This window comes from Myxocyprinus asiaticus, chromosome 20 (assembly GCF_019703515.2).
Source record: "Myxocyprinus asiaticus isolate MX2 ecotype Aquarium Trade chromosome 20, UBuf_Myxa_2, whole genome shotgun sequence".
Lineage (NCBI taxonomy): Eukaryota > Metazoa > Chordata > Actinopteri > Cypriniformes > Catostomidae > Myxocyprinus > Myxocyprinus asiaticus.
Window position 1 is genome coordinate 46908915 of NC_059363.1, and position 24225 is coordinate 46933139.

Genomic DNA, 24225 nt, shown 5'->3' on the forward strand with positions numbered 1-24225 from the left:
ACCTATAAGCCAGACAGCACGAGTCCATTTCTCCTCCTGTGGGGAATTAAGTCTTTAATATTAATAGACGACTGACCAATTTCTCATATAGGATTACAGTCACATTATGTGTCATGTTACTGTAGATATCAAAAGATTTGTGTTTAAAATGGTATATTTTGAGTTCTCCTGTGGCCATTAATGATCAGACCCTCATTAACATACACAAAAGAAAACCTCAGCTGATAACACATAATCTGTGTTCATTCTGTGTGAAATCACATCATATTGCCATCAAAGGTTCAGTTGAGATTGTACAACGCATTAAGCAGTTTATAAGTGTAGCGCTAATCTTCAGCAGACTTCACATGCCAATGACACACATTCAGTTCTGTGGTGCCGGGAACATGAAAGTATTTCAGTATTAGAGTCTGTACTCGTGCTGTGAGCCGTCTGTACTATACTGTGGTGAAACACATTTACATGCAAATTCTCAGTTGTTGGTCTTACAGTCAATTCTAATGTATTTGGAATAAGCAGGTACAGTGCGTATCACTTACAGAGAGAGAGTTCAGTTAATGAGCTGCTTCTGTAGCTACAGTGCCATTTTCCCTGATTTAAAGAGGAACTTTCAAAATAGTATCATGACAACTCGTAGGACAATAATTCACACGAGATGGCGAAATCGTAAGACATTGTAGAACTTTTCATACAAAAAGGTACAACACAAAAGTTATTCTCCCATTAAAATCATGGTTAGGTTTAGATTTGGGTTTAAGGTTAAAATTAGGCAATATTGTCATAACATTATTCATTGGTTCATTTATTTTTCTCTAAGTGGGTAAAAGTCATATGATTCCTTACGATTTCACCGTCTAGTACTATTATTATGACAGAGAGATTGTAGTTTTAAACTGTTAAAGGTCTCCTGTTATTTTGAAGAATTAGGCCAAAAACACACAAGTGCAGACATTTCCTTTTCATTTCTGTTCCAGATCAAGAGTGTTATTATTCAGGTAGCTAGCAAAAAAAAAAATAATAATAATAATGCATGTAATAACATGTGGACAGTTCAACTAACTTTAACACTCTCAGCTAGATGCTCTTCAAACTGTGGCAGTTTACGCTAATGTCTACCATAGTGCCTTTTGAGTGGACTTGTGTTATGTTATGGATTGCGCTCTTAACTTGGCATTGAGCACGCTAATTTTTATTGGACAATGCAATAGACCAGGACATGATGTCACGTGGGAGTGCTTCTGATTTTAGTACATAACACTTCACAAATAACAAATAATATTATATTAAGAATGGTGAAATATACCGTTTACGAACTTTCCAGCAACAGTAAAAACACACAGCTTTGAAATACAGGTGCATCTCAATAAATTAGAATGTCATGGAAAAGTTCATTTATTTCAGTAATTCAACTCAAATTGTGAAACTTGTGTATTAAATAAATTCAATGCACACAGACTGAAGTAGTTTAAGTCTTTGGTTCTTTTAATTGTGATGATTTTGGCTCACATTTAACAAAAACCCACCAATTTACTATCTCAAAAAATTAGAATATGGTGACATGCCAATCAGCTAATCAACTCAAAACACCTGCAAAGGTTTCCTGAGCCTTCAAAATGGTCTCTCAGTTTGGTTCACTAGGCTACACAATCATGGGGAAGACTGCTGATCTGACAGTTGTCCAGAAGACAATCATTGACACCCTTCACAAGGAGGGTATGCCACAAACATTCATTGCCAAAGAAGCTGGCTGTTCACAGAGTGCTGCATCCAAGCATGTTAACAGAAAGTTGAGTGGAAGGAAAAAGTGTGGAAGAAAAAGATGCACAACCAACCGAGAGAACCGCAGCCTTATGAGGATTGTCAAGCAAAATCGATTCAAGAATTTGGGTGAACTTCACAAGGAATGGACTGAGGCTGGGGTCAAGGCATCAAGAGCGACCACACACAGACATGTCAAGGAATTTGGCTACAGTTGTCGTATTCCTCTTGTTAAGCCACTCCTGAACCACAGACAACGTCAGAGGCGTCTTACCTGGGCTAAGGAGAAGAAGAACTGGACTGTTGCCCAGTGTTCTAAAGTCCTCTTTTCAGATGAGAGCAAGTTTTGTATTTCATTTGGAAACCAAGGTCCTAGAGTCTGGAGGAAGGGTGAAGAAGCTCATAGCCCAAGTTGCTTGAAGTACAGTGTTAAGTTTCCACAGTCTGTGATGATTTGGGGTGCAATGTCATCTGCTGGTGTTGGTCCATTGTGTTTTTTGAAAACCAAAGTCACTGCACCCGTTTACCAAGACATTTTGGAGCACTTCAGGCTTCCTTCTGCTGACCAGTTTTTTAAAGATGCTGATTTCATTTTCCAGCAGAATTTGGCACCTGCCCACACTGCCAAAAGCACCAAAAGTTGGTTAAATGACCATGGTGTTGGTGTGCTTGACTGGCCAGCAAACTCACCAGACCTGAACCCCATAGAGAATCTATGGGGTATTGTCAAGAGGAAAATGAGAAACAAGAGACCAAAAAATGCAGATGAGCTGAAGGCCACTGTCAAAGAAACCTGGGCTTCCACACCACCACATTAGTGCCACAAACTGATCACCTCCATGCCACGCCGAATTGAGGCAGTAATTAAAGCAAAAGGAGCCCCTACCAAGTACTGAGTACATATACGGTAAATGAACATACTTTCCAGAAGGCCAACAATTCACTAAAAATGTTTTTTTTATTGGTCTTATGATGTATTCTAATTTTTTGAGATAGTGAATTGGTGGGTTTTTGTTAAATGTGAGCCAAAATCATCACAATTAAAAGAACCAAAGACTTAAACTACTTCAGTCTGTGTGCATTGAATTTATTTAATACACGAGTTTCACAATTTGAGTTGAATTACTGAAATAAATGAACTTTTCCATGACATTCTAATTTATTGAGATGCACCTGTATGTATCCTTTGAATTGAGCCAAGAAGTCAGTGTGTGACGTTTCCATCTTCTATTTGTCACACATCCTCTCGTCATGTGGATTCGCAGTGTTGGGCCTCATGTATTCAGATAGAAGACAAAGGCAGGCCTAACACAGTCGTAAAAACATAACTCAAGCCCCCACCTTCTAAGTCGTAAATTTTACTGATAAAAATCACGCCAAAATCAAACAAAGGGAGTCCAAAACAGACTACAGATCCATGAAGCCTTGCTCACTAAAGGATCGAGTGCTCAGCTCCTATTGGATGAGGCACACAACAGAACGTCCCTCAAACATGACATCATCAGGAGTTGAAATAATACTGAAATGCATCCAGAATTCACTTCCAGCGACTTAGTTCACCGAATATAGACGTAGCTTTCTGCTGCTCTCAGGTGCAACCTCGTGGCATAAGGAAGTAATGTCCGACTTGAAACTGTAGCCATACAATCTCCATCTCGCTGGACGAGTTGAGATTACTCTGTGTTCAACCGAACACTCTAACGGATCCGAAGGAGACCGCCGAGCAATTCGCATATTCATCCATTTGCCTACAGAAGTGAAGAGATTAAATATTTCTCTTCCATCTTCAATCAAGTCGACATTTCTGAGTTCTCCGCCAGCCCGCCGAGAATCAACAGCCGTACCGCCCGCCGACAGAGTGAGGAAACGGCTCCCCGTCATCACCTGAGCCTCAAGGAACCAAGTCAAAGTTAAAGGACGGAGGAAAACACATTCTACCTGTGTCCTCATGCGATTCAAGTAAGAGGTTACGTCTGGGCAGAGATAGAATATTATAGTGTGTTATTCTTGTTTCAAGGTTTTTGCTTGTACAGTTTACGGATCGCCATGTCCGCTCATTATTAATACTCAGGGTATTAATTATCACAAATTTGTTTTGCTGTATTGTGGTCCAACCAAATTGGATTGTGCAATTTCGCCATCGCGGGTGAAACAGAAACTGAGTTCATCCATTAAAAAGTCAAATAACGCAGGACTTTTACGAGCCCCGCTCATAAAACCGCGTCTCTGAGTGATGAACACAGCTGCTTTCTCTCCCGCTATCGCGAAATCAGCTTTAGGGCTGTCACTTAATCGTCTCATCTCTCTCTCTCTCTCTCTCTTACTAATCACACACACACACACCTTATGTGTTATAGGATTATTTTATTTCCATATCTAATCATGTCACTGTTTAGTTTGTAGTTGTAAGTCGGAAGTTTATTGACTGCATTGTATTAATTATTAATTGATATTACTGCATAAATAAACTTTGTTTATATTACAAAGAGAGGTGTTTTGGTTTGTGTTGGTTTTGCATATGCCTGTGTCATGCTGATGGGATGTCAGTGCTCGGATTCAAACCTTCATTCATTGTTTTATTTCCCGAAAATCGATATTCTTCGGATGCCGATTTTCCTAAGAAAACAATGTAATATTGAGACTGTTTTACTATTTGGCTATTAGTCCCTGATTTCAGGGTGGTGCCCCGTCAATGTCAATCCTTATTAATATTCTATTGATTTTTGATAATTGATAATTATCTTTGATGATTGTTGAATTTGAATGATCAATAAGCTAGTGTTAATTTTAATTAATGTTTCATCAATGTTAACAATTAATGATTATCTTTGATAATTGTTCATTTTAAAGGATTAAAAAAAAGCTAACATTGATTCTCATCAATGTTCTATTGATTTTAATAATTAATAATTATCTTTGATAATTATTAATTATTGCTAATAACCAAACTTGCTCCTAAACATAGCACACTACATTTACTGGAGTCCCATATGAGGTTTTAATAAGTTAGATCCAATTAATTAATTTAAATATTGATTAATAACTACAGAAATAATTATTAATTATTTCTGATAGTAACACTGATCTAAACAACCAGTAAAGCCCTACATAATGATTGGTGCCCCGTGTGAGGCATCCTACATGCCAGTTCTGTCACAGTGTCTATGCTTAAGAATCCAAAGTAATAACTTGAATCCTTACTTCAAAGTTTGGTTCTGTTTGACAATTTACTCTGCAATTTACTCTTCTCAAAACTTGCCAAACATAAGCCAGTGTGGTGTGAAAGTGCTCTTAAGAGTGAATTAGGGGTTGGTAAATTTACTATAGTCTGCTTAAAATCTGCTGTTGTTGTTATTTAACTCCTAACGCCAAGTCACTTCATTGACATCCACCAAAGAGTGAAGACAGTGAAATTTGCACATTACATAACAGTAGACCGTAAGCCACAGGTCGAAGCCTCTCAACTGTGCTTTCGTGTTAGCATTATATCAACTGTAAAACAACAAGCTTTCAGAGCCACTATCACAAGAATTTTTACGGCCCCAGTAAAATGAGTCACCAATCGCCCTGCGTGACTGGAGCTGAAGCTCCACAGAGGTTAGTCAACCTAGCACTGCAAGATGTAGTTGCTGCTGTCCTTCGTCTCTCCATAGAGGAGAGAGATAACCTTAACGGCTACAATATTAGTCGTTGTGATGAAGCACTGCAGGAACTAGTTGATTATGTCAACAACCCGGTCGGGAAGCCAATGCGCAAAATCCTGGACCTAGTGGGCCAAGTGTTCCTCCTTCATCACCGCAAAACCCAACTGCAAACCGCCGAGCACCAGACCCAGCTCGCCCAGCTGCAGAGCAGCTACAATGCGGTGCAGAGGGAAAATCTCAGCCTGCACCAAGACATTAGGTGCACTCAAGCTGAGAAAGTCCAGGCACAGAAAGATAATGCCCGGATGCAGGAGGAAAATGAAGCCCTGCGCAGGCAGATTCAAGCTGCCCAGCTAAAAGTAGAGTCAGATCAGGTAAGTGCAGCTGAAACGCACCGCACGACATCTGACATAGAAGAGGACATAGAACGCTTTGACCCAAGTAATCGAGATTCAAACATCGACAATTATCTTAGGGAAATTGAGCATTGCCTGATTGATTTGCCTTATGCTTTGTCGCACGAAAAACTCAAGCTTATATGGAAGACCACGGTAAAGAGTGTCCATGCGTTCATGGAAACGCTACCGACTGGTACACGAAACCGTTACCCAGCTCTGTGTAAAGCCCTATGCAAGGAGTATTCGCTGTATATCGACGAAGCCTCCGCTACCATTGCCACTTTCGCCATCACCCAGAAGAGGCACGAGCCTCCGTGTGAATATTATAGACGCCTGAGAACCACGTACTTCCAAGGAAGTAACGCGCCAGGTCTGGAGGAGGAATGAGCTTTCAAGTCTCTTTTCCTTCACAACCTCCACGAGTGTGTGCGATATGACGTCACGATGCACTGCAGAATGGGCAACCCCACCATGCAGGAAATCAGAAAGTACATGCAACTGGCATGGGAGACACGTGTGCGCCCTGCCCGAGGGCACGAAGGTGACGCCAGAGCCCTGGGGATCCAAGCCTAATATGCAGACCTAGCGCTTGAAGGCAACGAAATGCCTCAAGTTAAGGTGAATGCTAGAACAGGACCCCAGAGGCGCCGATCACCCCGCCAGCAGGGTAGGCAACAGAACCAGTGGGGTGGTGAACAGACACACCCCCAGGGTCACAGCAGGCCTAAACAATAAAACGTTCGCCGGCCGAAAATAAATGCACGTTTCGAACGAAAACCCAAACAAGATGGTGAGTGGGTAGAAAAGGTTTCAAATCCCCTCAGAGAACAAGATTTGGGAGAGGAAATGGAGGATATTAGGAGATGCTTGACTGAGTTGGTAACTAAGCTTGATATGCTCCGTTGTTCACCAGGTCCGTCGACCTCCTCAAAGGAACACGGCACTGATACCCCGTCAGTATGACTAGACGATGTACCCCCTCCCGTTAACGCCAAAGTTTACTTTGTAGGTCGGGAAAAGGGGAACAGTGTCCAAGTTGCTCCCCAAAACAGTCACTCCTAACATGCCACACCCTCCTTTTCTGACCTTCTTGGGCGATCTGTTCCGTAAGGGCAACACCTGACACATGGGTCATTCAACTCCCATGCACTACTCAACACCGGTTCTGAAATAGTCTAATGGTTTGCAACACTTTCGCAGAGGTGGCTAGAGCAAAGCTCTCCCTTGGCAAACCATTATAGACAGAGACCTACAACGTAAGCATCACAAGCTGCATGCAAGATAGGTCGTCTATCACAAAACGGGCCTGGATTGACACCTTTCAAGGGATGACGCTAGTATACCCTGTTTACATATGTCCCATTAATACAGAACCACTGTTAGTTGGCCAGGACCTACTGAACCGATTGGCTCCGCTCATTGACTGCCGTCGTGGACACATGTGGGCTCAGGTTGACATACCGAGACCACTTGGTCCAGAAAACAGTTCGCCAGCTTCAGATGCACACGTCGCCATCGTCCAAAAATCCAGCAGAGACGACGACTCCAATAAGAACAATTACAGGGCCTGGGTAAAACCCTTCAGGGTACTATAGTCACTGTAAATTTGCACTCCATTCTTATCAATAACACTTTGCACGCTTTAGGGACTTTGTCAGAGAAAACAACATTATGCGTGTATCGTTAGAGATCTAATGCAGGACCTCAGGGAAATTAGCTCCTCAATCAACAGCCTGAGTGGTGGAAGGATTCCAGCTTACCTGGTCTCCCTAGACCTTGTCGAACAAATCCTTAGATCTGCTACCATCTCCGTTGTGCAACCTTCACAGATACACATGGCATATAGTTTTGGCATTGAAATTCCAATCCATGTAAATCCTCAGAACCTCAAAATAGGATTTATCCTCAATCTACCATCATAGGCAGGATATATATAGACTAAAATCTGTATTTAATGTTGGTTTTTAGAGAGGTAATGCACACATTCACCTCAAAACACCACCAACACTCGCCTACCATGATGAGGAATGTTGCTCTACCTTATACCTAACTTAAACATGTGTACCAAGACAAAGTACATTCATTGGGTTTGTCAAAAAGCAACCCCTTTGTTAGAGAGGTGACTAACTACCTCTGCGGCCAAAGAGCTGAATTCCATGAACAAGTGTCATGGTAGCATGTCCATCAAAGATGAAGGAACAGAGACAAAGGTAGAGTGAGCAGGCAATCGCTGGCTCGTTAACACACCAGCTACCGAAGTCATATGACTGCCATGATACAGCCACTAAGCTAAGGCCACTAAACTAAGGCTACCAAACCAAACGGTGTTCTTAATGGTTCCCCAAGGAGCCATCATGCACATTGACGATATTGTCCTCCATCATCTCAACATCGACAAAAATGACGCAGAAATTGAGATCATGGATGCATTTAGAGGTCACAGCCTCACCGTTGATGACACCCTTCGACAGCAGCTTCAGGCTGAAGGGATGGAATTAGTGAAGCTCAGTCTCAAACCGACTGGCTTGACCACTATATCATCTTACCGAGAACACCCTATCAGTTTGGTTGCCCTCTGGCTCCTCCTTAGTGGTTGGATCATCATCGTAATTATTGCACACGCCATGTACAGGTATATTCAACACCTACAGGCCAGACTGGACTCACTTCTCATACAGCCGCATTTTACACACCAGTCTGAGCCCATCCTACAGGTTAACACCAATCATTTCCAAGGATAAGCCTTTTAAACTTTAACCCTCCTTTTCTCTAACATTTTGTTCCTAGTAACCAATGTCAGGTTCTACTTTGATTTTGTGTTATGACCAAAGAACAACAAAGGATTGTGTTATGGTTAATGCTGTGCCTTCCAATAACTTGACATTTTTATGTGTGATGAATGTAGTTTTAGAATTAGCTAGAAGTTCTATGCCCAGATGTGCCTCAATCTCTGTCCAGACGATAAAGCCTCTGTGAACTCTAATGAACTGTATGGACTGTGCAACCATTTTTCTTTCCTATCAGCAATACATGGATGGCGTAACCCACAGGTTACTGTGAACCGACAAGAACTGTTCGGCCCTTCAGTTGCTCTAAAGATGCTGGACAACAACCAACTCTTCAGAACAAAGGGGGGAATGTTGGGCCTCATGTATTCAGATAGAAGACAAAGGCAGGCCTAACACAGTCGTAAAAACATAACTCAAGCCCCCACCTTCTAAGTCGAAAATTTTACTGATAAAAATCGTGCCAAAATCAAACAAAGGGAGTCCAAAACAGACTACAGATCCATGAAGCCTTGCTCACTAAAGGATCGAGCGCTCAACTCCTATTGGATGAGGCACACAACAGAACGTCCCTCAAACATGACATCATCAGGAGTTGAAATAATTCTGAAATGCGTCCAGAATTCACTTCCAGCGACTTAGTTCACCGAATATAGATGTAGCTTTTTGCTGCTCTCAGGTGCAACCTCGTGGCATAAGGAAGTAATGTCCGACTTGAAACTGTAGCCATACAATCTCCATCTCGCTGGACGAGTTGAGATTACTCTGTGTTCAACCGAACACTCTAACGGATCCGAAGGAGACCGCCGAGCAATTCGCATCTTCATCCATTTGCCTACAGAAGTGAAGAGATTAAAGATTTCTCTTCCATCTTCAATCAAGTCGACATTTCTGAGTTCTCCGCCAGCCCGCCGAGAATCAACAGCCGTACCGCCTGCCGACAGAGCGAGGAAACGGCCCCCCGTCATCACCCGAGCCTTAAGGAACCGGGTCAAAGTTAAAGGACGGAGGAAAACACATTCTACCTGTGTCCTCATGCGATTCAAGTAAGAGGTTACGTCTGGGCAGAGATAGAATATTATAGTGTGTTATTCTTGTTTCAAGGTTTTTGCTTGTACAGTTTACGGATCGCCATGTCCGCTCATTATTAATACTCAGGGTATTAATTATCACAAATTTGTTTTGCTGTATTGTGGTCCAACCAAATTGGATTGTGCAATTTCGCCATCGTGGGTGAAACAGAAACTGAGTTCATCCATTAAAAAGTCAAATAACGCAGGACTTTTACGAGCCCCGCTCGTAAAACCGCGTCTCTGAGTGATGAACACAGCTGCTTTCTCTCCCACTATCGCGAAATCAGCTTTAGGGCTGTCACTTAATCGTCTCATCTCTCTCTCTCTCTCTCTCTCTTACTAATCACACACACACACACACACACACACACACACACACACTGACACACACACACCTTATGTGTTATAGGATTATTTTATTTCCATATCTAATCATATCACTGTTTAGTTTGTAGTTGTAAGTCGGAAGTTTATTGACTGCATTGTATTAATTATTAATTGATATTACTGCATAAATAAACTTTGTTTATATTACAAAGAGAGGTGTTTTGGTTTGTGTTGGTTTTGCATACGCCTGTGTCATGCTGATGGGATGTCAGTCAGATTCAAACCTTCATTCATTGTTTTTTTCCCCAAAAATCGATATTCTTCGGATGCCGATTTTCCTAAGAAAACAATGTAATATTGAGACTGTTTTACTATTTGGCTATTAGTCCCTGATTTCAGGGTGGTGCCCCGTCAATGTCAATCCTTATTAATATTCTATTGATTTTTGATAATTGATAATTATCTTTGATGATTGTTGAATTTGAATGATCAATAAGCTAGTGTTAATTTTAATTAATGTTTCATCGATGTTAACAATTAACGATTATCTTTGATAATTGTTCATTTTAAAGGATTAAAAAAAAGCTAACATTGATTCTCATCAATGTTCTATTGATTTTAATAATTAATAATTATCTTTGATAATTATTAATTATTGCTAATAACCAAACTTGCTCCTAAACGTAGCACACTACATTTACTGGAGTCCCATATGATTAGATCCATTTAATTAATTTAAATATTGATTAATAACTACAGAAATAATTATTAATTATTTCTGATAGTAACACTGAACTAAACAACCAGTAAAGCCCTACAGCAGTTCAGAGTTCAGCAAACTTGAACTTTTGTACGCAGCCGTTTTACAAAGTTTCTTCCTATGCGCTTGAGTGTGAAGTGTAGTGTGACCGCACCTTTACACATTTCATAACGAAACAACCTGTGAAATTGAGCTAGTTTCTAGAAATTTTTGCATTCGGTACTTGCACAGTATGTTTCAGGCATTAGTGTGGCTATAATTGACTAAAAGTTTGTGAAATGTTTCAATGATATAAATCATAACACTTTCCTGATATTATTCCTGTATATCCTAGTTACTTTCTTGCACTGTCTTATAAGCATTGCAAGATGATTCAAATTGAAATTGAAATGAATCTTTCTTTGTGGATTTACTTTGTGTTTTTCTCATACCATAATATTTTATTTTGTGTGAGGACAGTGATGTGACTGTTGTGACATGAGAAATGACACACACACACACACACACACACACACACACACACAAACACATGACTGACAACATGAACACATGTTTGGCTGAAATGGCGATGCATCTCTGTTGCAATGTTCCATTAAAGTCGTTTCATGTGGGACACAATCAGAACACAAACACACTTACACATAATGATGCCCTGCCAACATCAATATCACTATGAATTATCATCATCACTTCTGATATTTTCTTATTCTGTTGGGTTGAAAGGTCCACTGACAGCAGAAGATTTTGTTCTCATATTATTATCTATGTAGGAAAAATATGCCTTATTTATAATTATTTATAATTGTTTTTAACATTTAATGGAGTTTTATAAACAAGGTTCGGGAGGAGCAAGGTCATTTAATCCGACCAATCACATTGCTGGAATAAGCATATTTAAACAGCATTCACTTTCATCAGAACAGCTCTTCCATCCAAACAATCTCGTCATTCAACAGAAGCTGCCAAAGCAGCTCATTTGTTTTCACAGTACTGACGTCTACCACATTAATTTATTCATTTTTACTATTTCTTTCTATGCTCCATTCGCCAAAGCAGTTTATAGCGTGAAGTTGCTTCCACAAACTGGCTGCTTCAGCACTGTTTACATGTCAAACAGCTCTCTACGACTGCTCATATGTTCTCCTATCTAAATTTCCCGCCCGGAGCGGCCGGCTGCGTGAAGCTGCTTCTGCAAACCGGCTGCTTCGGCACTGTATACATGTGAAACGTCTCTCTACGACTGCTCATATGTTCTCTTATCTAAAGTTTTCAGCCGGAGAGGTCCATCACGCAAGTCGCCTCCGTGAACGGGCAATCAATCTTACACTTTATTTTACAGACAGTCTTCTCTACTTTTGCCCAAATCTTTGGATTACAAACTTTTATTTACAAGCTTGACCATACAACTTAATTGCTGCATGATTTTAAAAGCGTGCAACATCTGCCATAATTTTACACTCCACCCAAACTTAAAGTAACAGGTTTTAATCGACGCTGAATAACTCAGCTTGGCACATTGCTTTATACTCCAATTTTTCAGTTTCCATAGAATTATTACAAGTTATCATAAACAAGTTGTTTTATTCACCACACTGAATAATGGTGCAAATGGTGCTCTTGTAGTATACATTAAATTCAACTCTCAGGCACAAACTCCCACGTTTTCATACATCCTCGTTAAATGAGACGAGTCACCCTGTGCCATTTATACAGAGTCATGAAATGACTTGCATTACATTGGAAAACAAATCTACAAAGCTCCAAACTACATGCTTAAGTTAATAAACATCAGACCATGGTATTCATCTGGACACTCAGTCCAAGTGCCTTCTAATTTCATGACAAACCAACTTTAATTGGTGTCGTACGTAAGCATGTTTCCTGACATCGTTTCACATGTTCCTGATATTTAATCTAGTAAACAATTATGTTCAGGCATCCGCAGATGCTTCGTTTCCCACATTACCATGTTTTCTATTAGCTCAACATATCCCTAAGCAACACAAATGTGCTGCCTAGGTGCCACAACTGCAGCATCTTTTGGCTAAAAACCTCCCACTACACTGTAATCAGTGCAACGCGCTGTCCAAGTTAGAACTAAAATTCCTATAAATCACCCTCCCAGACTTGTTCTCCATGCCCCCAGGACTCCATTTTTAAAGCCCCCCCCCCCCCCCCCAATACTGTACATGCTTGGAAATGCTTCAGAGATTTCCACCTAAATTACAGTCTGCCATTTCTAGATTTTTCTCTCCTCTTTATATCCTCCTTCGCCTCACACCCTAACAAACCTAAAAACTACTTATTATCGACCTGCTAACTTGTTGCCTAAACACTCTTCATCAGGGCCACATTTCTCGAAACACCTCAAATAAAACACTAAACGCCATGTTCATCCTTGCCTTCTTTGACTTCTTCCATTACTCCGAACTCACCAACATGACAAAATTCGACCCAAGAACCCATCCCACTATTTTGGACCTCCACATCCTAGACAACGACACAATCAGATCTGTCCTGCTCAATTCCAGCATCTCAGATAAACTATACTCAAGCCATTCCTTTCGCATTGGCGCTGCAACCATAGCAGCCCACAAAGGCCTGCCTGAACACCAAACATAATTATGGGGCCACCGGCTATCCAACGCATATCTCGGCATCATCTGGACCAACCGTCTTCATACCAGGAAGGCCCATCAAGCCCTGATCAACTAGTCACAAGTTCTCATCCGGGGTCAAGGGGATGCTTGCTTCATCCTCGAATTTCCATCAGACTGGCTCAACCTTTCGGATGCAGCAGGGGTCCACCCCGGCCAGCCTGGAAGCCCCCTGTCCCACAACGCAGGACGGGCACACCTAAAGAACTCAAGGGCTCTCCCGTTCGAACCACTGTGGGGGCTCTCCTGCTCGAATGCAGTGTGAGATAACTCACGTTTATTTGTATAGTGGGCTCCCCCTTTTGGAGTACAGCGATGACTCCCCCGTTTGAATGCCGTAAGGACCCCTCACTGGGAAGAGAGGCTAAGGTTGTCCTGAGTGCCCTAGCGGCTAGGATTCACGCCTCTGCTCGGGTGGGCCTGGCTCCCCCAGCGCAATCAACAGGGGCTCTCCCATTCAAACCGCAGCGGGGGATCTCCTTTTCCGAATGCTGAGTAAGCTATACACATTTATTTGTATTGTGGGCTCTCCCATTCAAAGCTCGGAGGACTCTTCCGGTCGAATGCAGCGAGAGCCCCCGTTCGATTACAGGTATGGTTCGGTCCTGGCAGCTAGGATTCTCGCCTCCGTTTGGGTGTAAAGATCCCTCCAGTGCTTTTCAGCTCTCGCAGAGCTCATTTCTATGCGGCTGCAACCGTCACTGTCTCTTCAATGCTTCTGCCTAATTTTCATTCTCCACCTCTACCTATTCTATACTTCCCAGTTTCCTATCCCCCGAGCGGACCCTAGTGTGTGCCTCCGCTTGTTCTATCATACTTTGGCACCTCTGCCAACCTCTCACAGGATTCAGCAAGCGCCTCCCCCTTCCCCAAACTCATTTCATCGCTCCACGCTCCTTTTTGGGGTGGTACAAGAGGTATGATAAATACTTTGTCTCATCTCAAATGCAAGAGGTATCATAAAATATTTAGTCTCATCTCAAATACAAGACTCCATAGACAACAGCTTGCTGTCCTGTTTTCTGGCATCTTTTGGGGGGTATTTGTGCTCAGGTCAAGCCTCGAGCCTCAAGCCCTTTGCCCAGGACAGTGAGTTACAAACGTCTATACTATCCTCTAAGCAGGATTACATTAACTTGTGAACTATTGAACATTTAAAAACATTTAGAGTGCCACCAACTGTTCAAATGTCACACAGGTTTTAGCTTTTAACTTTTCAACTAGAAAAGTACTTTTTATAGTTGTACTACAGCTTTCTCTTGGTCATCTCGAGATTATCCTAGACAAAAGCTATTAAAGATTTTTAATCTACCAAACCATTGTCGTGTAACATATCAGTGAATCTGATGCCACAGAAGCCAAACAGCAATTAAAGCTTTATTTCGGCAATGCTGTAACATGGTGTAAAATGATTAAAGAACTTCTTGCTCAAGCAAATCTTGATGATTCTTCTCTCTGTATATTCCCGGGCGCTTGCTGAAAATTATAATTAAAGATTGTTTAGGGTTTATATGCTTTCCATCACATTGACAAAAACATATAAAAAATATATAGTAGACAAGACAAGAAGAAAAAGACAGAGGGTCTATAAATGTATTTTTAGACATCATTGTAGTAGTGAAAATGTTGAGGATAGAATATGTTTCAGATGAGAGGGTAGATAAATATTACATTATTAATTATAAATTAACCTTATTTAAATAAAAATGTTAAATGTAGAACATACTGTATTTTAGATGTTTTGAGTGCTTTTTTTGTTTACATACTTTAAAATTGTTTTTATAAAAAGGTAATCTCTTTCATAAACACTGTGACAAGAGACTCACAGTTAGTATATTTGCATTTGTGAATGTAATTGTTTTTAAATAAAAGTTTATAATAAAACATGCATCATCAATAACATAATCAAACCTAAAATAATCTGCCTCTAAGATACAGATTTTTATTTTTTAGATATATATATATTGTGGACAATTAATACTTTAATATTTTTCCCAAGACTTTGTGTAAATTAGCAAAACCCAGGGATTGTTTCAGGGGAATTTCCACAAAAAAGTTCATTTTGCATCTATTTCATTCTTAAATTTCTGTAAAAAAAAAATGTTGGTGGGGTAAAATATATAAATTATCTTGAATGAGATATTGGTCAGACATTAACCTGCAAAAATGTCAAACAGGTAATGGACTATATCATGGCAACACTGTGGAATATGAATTAATTTACATGAGCCCACACACTGTTGGCTTTATAAGCTTAACCTTACTGACTGGAAATCTAGAGGTGTTTTGAATGGACAGTGAGAGACTGTTGTTTACATTCACACACAGACGGCTGCATAATTGGGATTGTTGCAGACAGCAGATACACGCTGCAGCCGCATTTCCTGCATGACACTGTAATTACTGTGCTCGTGGTACTGAGGGGAAAAAACATGCGTCTCTCAGTTCTGTCAGGCGAAGGATGAGCAGCTCGCTGTCTGTCCCACCAGAGAGTTTGGATAAACCACAGCGCAGCTCATATCAACTATTGCTAATCAAAAGACTGAAATTGTCAGCTGTCATATTGTTGTTTTGTCATCATTGGTTCATCATCCTCCACTGTCCGATCCACCAACACACAGACACACACACACACACACACACACACACACACAATCACACAGACAACATACTGTACATGCTGTAAAAAAATTCTGTTACGAACTTTAAAGTAATCCATTTAATACCAAAATAATTTAATATAAATATTATAATAAAATGATAATAACTATTCAAAGACATTTAATTTCTGAATAAAGAATAAAGAAGCAAGCCGGAAATAGAGGACAATTCATTATTTCTACACAAAATACAGAACAACAGAGTGAGTGAAATTACAGATGATCAGAGAGTTTCTCTGCGGTGTGTGTTTGTGTGTGTGTGTGTGTGTGTGTGTGTGTGTGTGTATGTGTGCGTTTGTGTGTGTGTGTGCTTGTTTGTGTGTGAGTGTGTGTGTGTGTGTGTGAGTGTGTGTGCGTTTGTGTGTGCTTGTTTGTGTGTGTGTGTGTGAATGTGTTTGTGTTTGTGTGTGTGTGTGTGTGTGTGTGTGTGAATGCTTTATAGGATTTAAACTCTGTATAACTTTAGCTAAAGAGCCAGTGTGCAAAGGTCAGAGGTCACATTGAGTGCACTCTTTTATTTGACATTTTACCTCGTTTTTTTCTTTCCCACTTTTCACAGTGCAGTACTTGAAACATGAAAACATTATTGATTAAATAAATAATGAAAATGTGATTACATGATTTAACTAGATACAGTTTGTCAAGACTGTCTGAAAGTTACACTAGTTTATCTAGCGTCAGATAGATAGATAGATGCATAGACAGTCAGACAGACAGACAGACAGCCAGATAGACAGATAGATAGATAGATAGATAGATAGATAGATAGATAGATAGATGCATAGACAGACAGACAGACAGATAGACAGATAGATAGATGCATAGACAGACAGATAGATAGATAGATAGCAGATAGATAGATGGATAAAAGATAGAAAAAGAGGGAGAGGACGAGAGCATCGTAAAGCAGATTAAATTTAATTTTTGACAGTTGGCGGTTAAATAGGTTGTACAGCCTTTTCCAGAAAACTTACTGCATTTTTCAGATAAGAGGTGATGTGTGAAAAACCTTTTTGAAAATACTGGTAAATTTTGCTCTGGCAATTTCCCTTAATGAGAAGCTGTACCATGACCTATACATTTCCATAGTGATGGTATGTGTGAACAGCACATGAGGTGTATTTACCAGTAAAGGCAACCCAACAATTTTCCTGTAATTTACCTGGTTGCATGTGTGTAAGGGGCTAATGTCCATTCTCATTGAGTTCTTACGTTCTTGTGGACTTCATGTCATCATCCACCTCCAAAAGAAGAAAATAGTTTAATGGTGCTGTAAGTGATTTTAGTGTGACTGAGCTGTTGAATTAGCCACGCCCCCTCATTCCAAAACCCCAAAAAGATAATTTTGAGACTAAAACCGGGTAAAAGAGCAGCATTGTTTGTTCCTGTGGCTGACAAATTCAACAGTGGCACAATAGCGCCCTCAGCTGACAAACATGAATCATAGCCTCAATGATCCACTTCAAATACAACACTATGAGAACAAGCAAAATGATTGACAGGTGAAAATGTTCAATGTCTGCGGTTTGCGGACACATTGTTTGCTGTGTACAAAGTTTATAACTGTCACAGAGATCGGTGAGATATCTTAGGTCACTTAATTCATTAACATCTTTAAGGGAGTGGGAACATTTTTTGCATATTTTTCCATGAAAAAATTGCTTGCAGCACTTTTATTTTAGCCATTCTAGAATTTCCACAAACTAAGCCGTTGGATTAACAATGCACCCTCTTTCCAAAACCCTGCACTCCAAAGATACCATATGAGCTTTATTATGGCTGCGTCCTAAACCAAAGGTAGCTATCTTGTTGCCTCGCTGCCCTATCAGTCAGTGACTCAACAGACAGTGTACTGTGTGAAGGTACCTCCAAAAACTGGTTTCGGACAGGCAACATAACCTCACATCATTGCTAGGACACCAGCAACTGATAAACAACATCTGGGGCCAGATTCAAGAAAATGTTCTTAAGAAAAAAATAAGAGAGTTCTTAGGATATATTATAAGAAGTTTGTGAGAACGTACCTAAGTGCAGTTCTTGAAAAGTTCTTAACAAGTTCTCAAATATTTTCTTAAGAACATCTTAATTTTTTTCTTAAGAATAAAAAGAGGCTTTGTCATTGTCTGATCAGCCTGCTCATGGAGTTGCCTTGTCTAATAGCCTACAACAAATTCAGTACTTCAACACTGCTAAATCGTAACGATAAATGTATCTATTAACCTATTTTTTTTTTTTTTTAAATCCTTGCGATAATTTTTTTGAATGTAAAGTGCATGAGATGTGTTAGTTTATCAACACTACCCATCATAGGACAATTTACTTGCTGCTAACCATTTGATAACTTTTAATTTGAAAAGAAACAAACTTAGACAAGAGCTGTATGTTCTTTTTGAGGAAATTACTGCAAGGAAAAAGTTCTCCTCAAGAAGCCTGATAATAATATCACGTTTGAATGGGTTGGAATAATAGGGTTCAATCAGTGTTACTATGAATGCAAAATTTAATACAGTGAAAGAGACACTCTATTAGCATAACATAAGTATATATAAATAAATACAAATTTCCAACATTCTTTTGAATGTCCATGTACTAAAATAAAATATTTGATGCCATGAGTGTACCTTCATTAACTATTAGTATTATTTTGAATGGCCATGGAAAATGAAGCAATGTGATAACAATTTTACCTGGTCGCAAAAAGTAGTCCGTTAATTCACCTGATGAACTTTCACCTTTTGCTGACCCTTTATGCTTTGCAGAGCTAATGTGTGCTTCTAAATCACTTGCACCTTTATTAGCAACTGACAATTAAGTGCCAGCTTTACATGTCATACATTCTGCTTCCCACGGATCTCCACCTGGACGAAAGCATGGGAATTGTTTTGGCAGATCTTATTAGATTAGCCTCTTATTATCGACCAACTGGTGTGCAAGAAGGCGGGACTTACAAAGAGGGGTTAAAGCAATGCAAATATGCACACACACACAATGAAGTATTAGATCAGATGCGCATCACAATGCAACTAAAGCCGAATCCCGGACATTTTCGCAAATTTAGAAATCCCGGCCGGACGCTTTTTTAAGGTCCGAAAAAGAGGACGTATGGTCACCCTAAGCACAACTATTGTGGAATCGGTGCACATAGGATTGTGGGATTTCATAGGCAGTGAAGGATACATCAATGCTGCCTTCAAAAATCAATCAGATGAAGGTACCTTAGTAGACAGGATGTGACACGAACATTAGTTTCGGACATGCCTTGGTCCCTTCATAACTCTGTATACAGCCTCCGGAGGCAGCATTCTCCTGGTTTCGGACACAGCCTAAGAATGACACCAAGCATAAACCATTGTCAAAAACAACAACAGCAGTGAAATAGCGCCCTCAACTGACAACTGTTATGAGCAACATGGCATAAGAATGGCATTAAGCCTCAATAATTCACTGCAACTACAATACTATGAGTTCGCTGGCAATGATTGACAGGCAGAAAGCGTCAGAGACCGTGGCCCGCGGACACATTTTTGTGTGCTGTTTACAGAGTCTAGAGCTGTCACAGAGACCGGTGAGATATCTCAGGACACTTATTTCTATCTTTCAGTGAGTAGGAACATTTTTTGCATACCTTTCCATGAACAAATCACTTACAGCACCTTTAAGAGGTTGTATTACAGCTCATCTCAAACTCGCATAGAGATTTACGTCTTCATGTCTTCCAAGTTTGCTCTTTCAATGTAGTTAGGCAAGACTGATTCACAAGAACACAAGAATGAGAACACATTCTTCTCATTCACCTCTAACTGTCAAAAATTAATATGTAAACAAACCCACACAAGGCTTTACGATTTACAGTGCTCTCTTTGTCTTGCTTTTCTTTATCTATTTTAATAGGTCTTTCTCTCATCTAAACATTCTGTCAATGTGAGTCTATGGGATTTGCTTGGATTTTTTATCATTGATCTCTGGGCAAAAAATACAATTTTTGTATTAACCTAGGTTAGACCCTTTGTTGAGCCAACATAATAAACTCCATTCTACTTTCAATGTTCCTCACTCCAGTTTAACAGCAGGTTTATAGAGTGAAACAATAGCTGCTCCCTTTTCAGACAATCCAAAACTTGTGCTCCAACTTAGAGGTCACTTGAGAGGACTGTGCCTTTGATCGGTCAACTGTTACTAAGCAGCTTTAAGAGCTTTCAAAGACTCAGATGGACAGGACAAATGCAAGAGAGTTTGACTTTTCATGGGCAGTTTAGGGAACATTTCAGTGCAACGTATATTCAACATATATCCACTTCCTGCTCATGAGCTTCAGAGGATAAAATAGAAGATGAATATAAAGCAGATGATCAGCTTCATATAAGAACCTTCTGTTATTTACTAGTGAGGTTTTGTCTGTATTGAACACACAGAAACTCCTGGAAACATGCCCAGAGCGTCCTCATTTGAAGTGAGTTTAAAATGACTTCTAATGATGGAAATGAAGAGGGTTTTAGGGATCAAAATCCCTCCAGTTACAGAGAAACAAACTCCTTTATTTTTGAGGAGAGATAACAGATGATGACATACCTACTTTGAAACTGTACATTCCCAAGTTACAAGCTACTCAGAAATTAAAGTAGTTAAACTACAGCCAAGCAACCATTTTATAGTAGTCAGCAACACTTCAAGTTACTAAGACAAAGTAGTTAACAATATTGAAGCTACTTACAGGAACAATATGTGTTTACTTACATAACAATCAGATAATGTTAGATTTATCTGACACAAAAACAAATATGTGAATCTCAATTAGAGTGACAGCATTAAACTTGATCCAATAAATGTTCACTAAATAGTATTAATAAATCTAGAAAACACTTTCATTTTAATCTAATTTTACTTATTGGACAATGCAACACTATTTTGAAAACAGCTGAATTACTGTCACACTACTGTTAAATGTAGTTGAGTCATTCCTACAGTTATAGTATTTATAACATTGTTTATTTTCACCCCATTGCAGTTTTAACCCTCTTATTGCATTCAGAATCTGCATACACCTTTTGCATTAGCGGGTCAATTTTGACCCAGTGGAATTTCAGTTTATAAACATTTATAATCCAATCTAAAACCATATTGTAATTCATTAACTTCTTTAAATGTATATATTTGTTTATTTAGAGCATGTTTACAGACAAATATAAATGTTATTATGGAGCCATTTCTTTTTAAATTACAAAATGTAGAAATTCTTTGACATTTCAAAATATACATAACTACAGCAAAAACAATGTGATACATGTAAAGATATCTTTTTTTTATCAAAGTTTATATGAAATTTTATTTGAATATAACATGTAAAATTTATATCAATATCTAATGTGAAAATTACTACTTAGTTAAATGAATTTCCTATTAACTTAACTTTGTTGTACAAAGCAACTCAGTAATTAAAATCTATGAAACCAACATATTTTTTGAACTAAACAAAATAAAATCAACTGTACATACTATACAGCATCAATCCTTCAGTACAAAAAATATATATATATTCTGTTTACATGCATGAACTGCCGAATGTAAATGTGTGAGTTTCCTAAAAAATATTTCTAAAAAATCTGCATAATATCATGTGTAAAGCCACAGTTGATAAAATAAAGAATAAAGAATAAAATGAAAGAATAAAGACTAATTCATTTTTGTTTAACAGTGATTTAACAAAGATTAAAACAAAAACAAAAGTTTTCTTTCCTCAGTGAACTTGAGTTGAAGTGTGACGTTTGTGATGGAGTAAAATCTTTATGTTTAAGTGTCTGTACACAGAGATGCTTTTAAACTGTTTGACTCTGTGAAACTCCTCTAATTACAGCCCTCGATCCTGCAGTATGTTTTTACCTGTAAATGAACGATTATAATGAGCTGCAGAAGACAAGAGAGGTCAGCGAAAATCAACCAAGCATTTTTAATTGAAAAGACATTTAACTAGTGTTAATTAAACTCAGAGTAATAGACTTGTGCTTTAACGGGTGTGCAGAATCTGCAAATATCAGTGTGAATTTCTGAGGAGAAAAATATTCCACACAATTCTTTGGACTGTTTTATATTGGTGTCATCGAGTCCAGAGGAAAGTCTCGACTTTTCAAACCTCAGCGGTTATTCTGGAGTTTTCTGACACCTGACAGGGCAGATGATTGCATGAAAAGCAGCACTGACACTTCATATAGCTGTGCCAACATCTTACTGGAATATGATCATGATGGATTGAACATGATAGTAAAAAACAGGAAAACAGGAATGATTCATTTTCTATCTTTTACTAACTTATGAACAAACACAGATTTAATTTGTTTGCTAAATATATCCAGAGACACACGTGTCACACCTCAGTTTTTGTGTTACCAAAAATCTGTGTACTAATTTGATAGAAAATACAGTATTTGGCTAATACATCATGCAAATTACATTTATTAAATTTTACATAAAACATAAGCCATTCCTCCCAATCAGGCGATAACATGACAAATGCTGCAGTTCAAAGTTCCAAAAATGCTTTACATGTAATAAATATATATTAGGAGGAATCACTTATGTTGTATTCCTAATAAGTCGCTTTAGTTTATGTTTTATATATATATATATATATATATATATATATATATATATATATATATTATTCCCTTTTCTCCCCAGTTTTGGAATGCCCAATTCCATTACTTAGTAGGTCCTCGTGGTGGCACGGTTACTCACCTCAATCCGGGTGGCGGAAGAGAAGTCTCAGTTGCCTCCGCTTCTGAGACCGTCAATCCGTGCATTTTATCACGTGACTCGTTGTGCATGACACCACGGAGACTCACAGCATGTGGAGGCTCATGCTACTCTCCACGATCCACGCACAACTTACCACACGGCCCATTGAGAGTGAGAACCACTAATCACGACCATGAGGAGGTTACCCTATGTGACTCTACCCTCCCTAGCAACTGGGCCAATTTTGGTTGCTTAGGAGACCTGGCTAGAGTCACTCAGCACACCCTGGATTCGAACTCGCAACTCCAGTGGTGGTAGGCAGCGTCAATACTCGCTGAGCTACTCAGGCCCCCTTATGTTTATATTTAAGTATGAAAGAATTGGTCATAAAAGTGGAATTTCTCCCTGAATTTAAGTATTCTGTTAATAATAATAATCAGGTTCATAAACACTGACTTTATGAGCAAATAACTGGTAGTTTACAGTTCTGCACAGATCGCCTCACCGCATGTTAACACCGCTCCTGAAACATTATTATTCTCATGGTTTTGTGAAATGCGCATCAGAAGCAGGTGTGATAACAATCATTAAGATCCTGTGAGAATGTGAGTGAGCCCATTTAAACACACTGAAAAACAAACACAGGTGAGAGTAATGTGGATAAAGTGTGTGAGGTGTCATGAGATGAAAATTACTTTTATTCACAGATGATCTTTGGAAGAATAAATTAATGTGTTGGAAGTTATTGTGTGTCAATGAAATATCTTTCTTGTGTAGATGGACTGAGTGTTTGAGTGTCAAGGAATTTCAAAGCTAAAAGCAATCCTATGTTTGATAAGATATAAATTAAATGTATTTTTGAATATTATTTAAAAAAAAAAAACACTAATTGATTGAAACTGTGGTCTATAGATTATAGCAGTTTGACACGTTCTGCTTCACCTTCCTGTTTTTAAGAAAAAAAAAAAAAGATACAAGTAGAACTGTACAGGAATTAGACGTTCAGCCATTCTTGGAAGCAGTCAGAATTCAAAACCAATATGTTACCACATATTATTCTAATTTATTTTAAATCATCAAAATGTTTCTAAGCAGAAAGCTGTTTGTTGAATAATTTAGAATCATTACAGTCTAGTGTGCTACGATTGAATCAGTAAATGGTTAATGAAATAAAAAATCTCATAATGTGACTGATCCATAATCACATATATTCTCCAACTTTCTTTGAATGAGGAGCACTACAGGAACATGGAGTACATCAGACAAAAAATATATATAGAGATATACATGAAGGAGATTAAAGGAATATTCCGGGTTCAATATAAATTAAGCTCAATTAACAGCATTTGTGACATAATGTTGATTACCACAAAAACTTATTTTGACTCGTCCCTCTTTTTCTTGAAAAAAAAAAGCACAAATCTGTGTTCCAG